Source organism: Triticum aestivum, chromosome 3A (genome assembly GCF_018294505.1).
Source record: "Triticum aestivum cultivar Chinese Spring chromosome 3A, IWGSC CS RefSeq v2.1, whole genome shotgun sequence".
Lineage (NCBI taxonomy): Eukaryota > Viridiplantae > Streptophyta > Magnoliopsida > Poales > Poaceae > Triticum > Triticum aestivum.
Genome location: NC_057800.1, coordinates 192,466,881 through 192,472,939, shown reverse-complemented (window position 1 = coordinate 192,472,939; position 6,059 = coordinate 192,466,881). Strand labels below are relative to the sequence as shown.

The 6,059-nt window shown below is 44.0% G+C and overlaps 1 pseudogene; it reads right to left on the bottom strand.

Moving 5' to 3' along the window:
• Positions 1 to 2,742: 2,742 nt before the first annotated feature.
• Positions 2,743 to 6,059, bottom strand: part of LOC123056875 (beta-glucosidase 32-like) — a 62,331-nt pseudogene continuing 59,014 nt past the window's right edge.

Sequence of the window (6,059 nt, the reverse complement as noted above, 5' to 3'; positions counted from 1 at the left end):
AACCCTTGGCCACAAGCCTAGCCTTGTACTTCTCAATAGTACCATCGGTCCTAAGCTTCCTCTTGAACACCCACTTACGGCCCAATGGTTTACAACCATAGGGACGATCAGTGATCTCCCATGTCCTGTTTGCCAAGATGGAATCCATCTCGCTATGGACTGCATCCTTCCAGTAGTCAGCATCCGAAGATGCATAAGCTTCTAAAATGGAACTGGGAGTGTCGTCATCCACGAGGTACATGAGGAAATCATCACCAAAAGACTTTGTAGTCCTTTGTCTCTTGCTCCTAACAGGTGCTTAATCGTCATCCTCTGATGAACTTTCATCACTTTTGTGTTCATAATATTCCATCGGAATGGTAGGTTCAGGAGTCTCATTAGATTCCAGTCTAGAAGTGTTTTGCATATCTCTCATGGGGAAAATATCCTCAAAGAATGTAGCATCCTTAGACTCTATAATTGTACTGACCTTCTGGTCAGGTACCTCGGATTTCACTACTAGAAATCTATAGCCAACACTATTCTTAGCGTAGCCCAAATTAACGCAGTCCACGGTCTTTGGTCCAAGCTTACGCTTTTTGGGGATCGGCACATTGACCTTCGCCAAAAAGCCCCAAGTGCGCAAGTAAGAGAGTGTAGTTCTTTTATTTTCCCATTGCTCATAGGGAGTAGTCTCATTATCCTTCACGGGAACTTTATTCAGGACATGACATGATGTCAATACAGCCTCCCCCCACCATGCCTTGGATAAACCCGATGTATCTAAGATGGCATTAGCCAAATCTGTTAGAGTACGGTTTTTCGTTTGGCAACCCCGTTTAACTGGGGTGAATAGGGAGGTGTCCTCTCATGAATAATACCATGTTCCGCACAGAATAAATTGAACTCACTAGAAAATTACTCTCCACCACGATCAGACTGGACTCGTTTTATTTTCTTCTCAAGTTGGTTCTCAACTTCAACCTTATAGATTTTAAAGTAGTGTAGAGCCTCATCCTTTGTATTTAACAAATACACATAACAGATCTAGTGGAATCATCAATCAAAATCACGAAGTATTTCTTTCCACCTTTATTCAACACACCATTCATCTCACAGAGATCTGAATGCATGAGCTCTAGTGGTGCCAGGTGTCTCTCCTTCGCAGGATTGTGAGGCTTACGAGGTTGCTTTGCTTGCACACACGCATGGCACTTAGAGCCTTTGGCTAAAGTGAAACTCGGGAATAGATTCATCTTAGCTAGCCGCATCACACAACCAAAATTTATGTGACAAAGATGTGAATGCCAAACCTCACATTCGTTCACATTGGAATGAATTTGGTTCACGACTTTATTACAGAAATCCTCCATGTAAAGGCGGAACAAACCACCACAATCATATCTTTTTCCAACAAATAGTCCATAACGAGATACGACTACTTTGTTAGACTCAAATACTCACTTAAACCCTTCTTTACATAGGAGGGAACCACTAACGAGATTCTTCTTGATGGCGGGGACATGCTGTACATTCTTCAGTTGCACGGTCTTTTCCGAAGTAAACTTCAGATCTACCGTGCCAACACCATGAACAGAAGCATGCGAGCCGTTCCCCATCAGGACGGAACAATCTCGTGTGACCTGGTAAGAAGAAAACAAAGACACATCAGCACACACATGAATATTGGCCCCAGTGTCAACCCACCAATCGGTGGATTGAAAAACTAAAAGTACGGTAAAAAGATTACCGTACCCAGATGCCCCATCATGGTTGCTCAGAGTGACATTGACAGACTTGGCATCCTGTCCTAGCTTCTTATGCTTGTTTGGCCACTTGTTTGCCCAATGTTCCTCTAAACCACAAGTGAAGCAGCCATCTCTCTTCTTATCTTTCTTCTTACCCTTCTTCTTGAAGGTAGTATTCTGTTGGACAAAGTTCTTTCCCTTGAACTTGTGGAAGTTCTTCTAGACCACATTGGCACTAGAAGAACCCTCTGCCCCTTTCACATGTGAGTCATCTGCTCTCGAGTTCTATTCAACTCTTAGATGACCGATGACATCCTCAATAGAGAATTCACGTCTCAAGTGCTTGAGAGAAGTAGCAAAGTTCCTCCATCTAGGAGGGAGTTTTGCAATAATGCAACCCGCAACAAACTTGTCTGGTAACTCACACTTCAGGAGCTCCAGCTCCTTAGCGATGCATTGTATCTCATGGGCCTGGTCCAATACAGAACGGTTATCAACCATTTTGTCCGCTCATTCCCGCAACCCGCGGTGCGCGCGCGTCGTGCCGTGGCGTGGAGTGGCATGCGGAGGAGGAGGAGGAGGAGGAGGAGGTGTGTACAGCTCCTATTCCCAAGCTACCAATAGCAAGTGATGGAGCAACCCTTATAAAGAGGTCTCACTCTTCTTAATGTAGCAGTATGGTACTAGACTTCCCATATTTCCCACCACTTGTCGTACACGTGCATGGGCCTTAGAGATTAACCAGGGATTATTGTCTTATATGGGCCTAAGCCCATCCATAATCCAACAAAACGTTGTAGTTCTGTTGGGCTGTTCGCTGTAGACTATAACCATGCTTTGCAGTTTTGTTGGGCTGTTCGCTGTAGGCCGTAACCATGCTTTGCATGCATACACAGGCCTTCACTTTTGACCCATGTTGCTGGTGTATTGTATGCTATGAGCAGGTTTCTTATGCAACCAGCTACAAAATGAAATAAAACAGACTCTAGTGTCATCGCCAACGAAGCCACATACATCATGCGGCCCTGTAGGCTTTGCTCAATGGCGACACCGACCGCAGCTCACTACCATTGAGGAAGCCAGAGTACCAGCGGGCAGAGTTCCTTGCGTACCTCTTCCTCCCCGCCGTGTTCATATCGACACCGCACAACCCGAAGTGCATGCGGTTGCCGAATAGGAACTCGAACACATCAACGAACGACCACACAAAGTATCCCTGCACATTTGATCCCTTCTTGCAACCAGTAAATAGCTCTCTCGGAAGCTAATCGAGATCAAGAATGACATGATCCCAAGTCAATTCTTTCTCTGTTCCTCGAACCCAAGAGTTTCATCTTAATTCATACGCTATTCTTTTACTACTTGGGTATGGCACTGGTTGGCATTTATGTATAGGAAGATCAACTCTGAAAATTGACATATGAGAATGGGTGCAATGGAGCACTTTATTTTGAAGTTCAAAAAACCAGATTTTTATGACTAAAGAATTTCAAATTTTTGTGTGCATGAACGTATAGCAATGCAGTATATCGGGCCAAAATTTCACTAATATACATGCTTACATGTAAAAGATAAAAAAATACAAAATACATGAAAATTAGGGGCTTGTTTTTTGTTGTTTTTCGGCCGAAATTTTGTCTTTTTTGTGCAGCATGTAATACAATGTATTACTGAACGAAATTTTATAGGTATTTTAGACCACATGCATGCGTATTCATGTAAAAAAAATTGTTTTTCAGATCTTCTAAGCACCTTTTGGAGCAGTTCAAAATAAAGTCCTCCATTGCCCCCATGTTCTGAAAATCCGTTTTAGATGAACTCACCTTATGGACAGGTAGAGAACTTCCAAGTAATTTTGCAGAATCTTTGATCTGTTATCGTCATCGTATTCGATCTTGCCTGAGGTTTTGGGGGAGTCTCTCTATCGTGAATCGTCAAGCAAAAGATCCTTCATTTCTTTGATTTTGTTGTACAGAGGTCAGCATGTTTCGTTTTTCAGTTCACATGACACTGGCAAGTATTCAGTGTCGGCTCATCTCCAGAAAACAGGGCAATATATGCACCAAGCAAGATTGTTTTTTAATTTTAGTTTTCCTACCACTTTCATGGATAATGATTGCAGGGTTTCCATACTTGAGTTTTACGTGCTCCAACTGCTCCCCTAGAGCCCAAGGAGCATACTCATTCTGGCCCTGCACATGTTACATCAATAAAATTACATCTTAGGATTGAGAATGAGATGAAGGAAAAAATTACCGTAACACAGCTGATGTGTGCTGTGATTGCTGAAGAGATACTTTGCTTTGGTGTTTACCTCTAGGATGTATTTCGTTGGATCTGAATCAAGCAAGAAAGGTTTGCACAGTATAAGTAAGGCCGAATGGCATTGTATGAGTAGAGTAGCCTTATAATTAGCAGCTGCTTAGTTTAGTTACTTGCAACTCCTCTGTCGGCGAAGTAGTCCCTCTGCTTCAGATTGAAGGCGGTCCCGTCGGCCACCATGGGAAAAATAGCATAGTGGTTCAAGCCGATGAAGTCGAATGACCTGGAGAGTTTCTTCGACTGCTCCACCGTCACATTCGGCAACCGTGCACCAACCCTTATTTTCATTACCGGTGGGTAGTCCCGATACACCAAAGGATGCATGAACCTATCCAAAGAGAGCACGAGCTCTTACTATCTCTCTCTGCAAATTAATGATAAAAATTGTGCTTTGAAGTCCATGTTGGTAACAACTTTCAAGGAACTAGAGTCGGTACTAGCTACTAGCACTAACCATCCAATGTGAAAGTCATTCATCCTTATTGCAGCAACAACATCCTGGGATGCATTGGTAGCAAGAGCATACCACCCGGTCAAGATAGTAATTCCTATATGCCCCTTTTGACTTGCCTACACACGAGCATTGCATTGCATGGTCATGATAAATTGATAATCATTGGTGTCAACTACTATCATATAATAGGGAAGATACTGATATGACATACTTGGTACTTGTTTCTATACAGGGACACCGTCGACGCATGTGCTAGGAGGAGGTGGTGAGCAGCTATATACGGCTCCGTCATGGAGTTCCCTCCGGTACAGTTTCTGCCGAAAGGATGAGAACAACACTGCGGTGGCCAAGTGCCGCTGTCAAAGCCACCTAGAGTTTCGACATTGGGCTTGTTAATGGTGACCCAGTGCTTCACCCTGTCCCCAAAGCTTTTTTTTTGAGGAATCACCGGGGGAGAGGATCCCCACCTGTATGTATATTACTCAAAAGCCAGCAAGGGCCAAGCAAGATTACAGGGTCACGGGAAGCCGTGAGGTAAGGAAAAGCAGCCATGAGTTGGTTGTTGCCTTGTCAGCTGGGTCGCGGAATCTGTTCAGGCAGACCTCAAAGGCATTACAGATATTCCTAATAGTGACTAGGGGAGAGTGAACTTCATTAGGGAATACAACAGCGTTTATAGAGTCCCAAATTTTCCACAAGACCATGAGAAGAACTTCAGGCCACATATGGCCATCCAGGGCATCAGGAGGTTGGAGCAGCCAAAGGTCTTGAGACTTGGTAGTGGGAGTTAATCCCAGCCTTTCCCAAGTCCGAGTCGCATGCGGACAACCAAGGAATAGGTGGGAGGTGTCCTCGGAGGGGCTGCTACAGCGTGGACAGGCAGCGTCGATGGAGATCATCTTGTGGAACAGGTTGCACTTGGTATTGAGGTGCCCTCTGAATAGGCGCCAGACGAAGATTTTGAGCTTGTGGGGGGCTCTAGACCTCCAAATCTTTTGAAGCAGGTGTCCACGTACATGGTATAATCGTCTCTGGACATATGGCAACATATTCAGATTAAGAGCGAAGAGGGTCTAAAAAAGTTTGAACCTTAAATTCTTCATTCTGGAGTTACATGAATCTGGGGCTGAGCAGCCCGTTGTACTCATCCTGAAGGGACTGAGGGAGATCGAAATGGTAGATGGTGACATGAGGTTGTATGCCTGCAGAGCATGTTTCAGTCAGTGATGCTTAATCAAGATCGAGCAAAGGCTATTAAGTGCAGGTAGAGAAATTGGTCTTTACCATGTTGTATCAGTTCATCTATCAAGTTGTTGTAGTACTCCAAGCCCTTCAGATTCATTTCTCCTCTTCCATCTACACAGTTCAGTGTCAGTCACAGTTCAGAGGCGTACTACTACACTGACTACTCTATCTATGTGTCCTAAGTACCTGGGATAAGCCACGGCCATGAGATGGAGAATCTGTACGCATCTAGACCCAGGTCCTGCATAAACTTCACATCATCCTAATGTGAGAAGAGAAATTAAATTTGTTCAGTTTTTTGATAGAAAAAT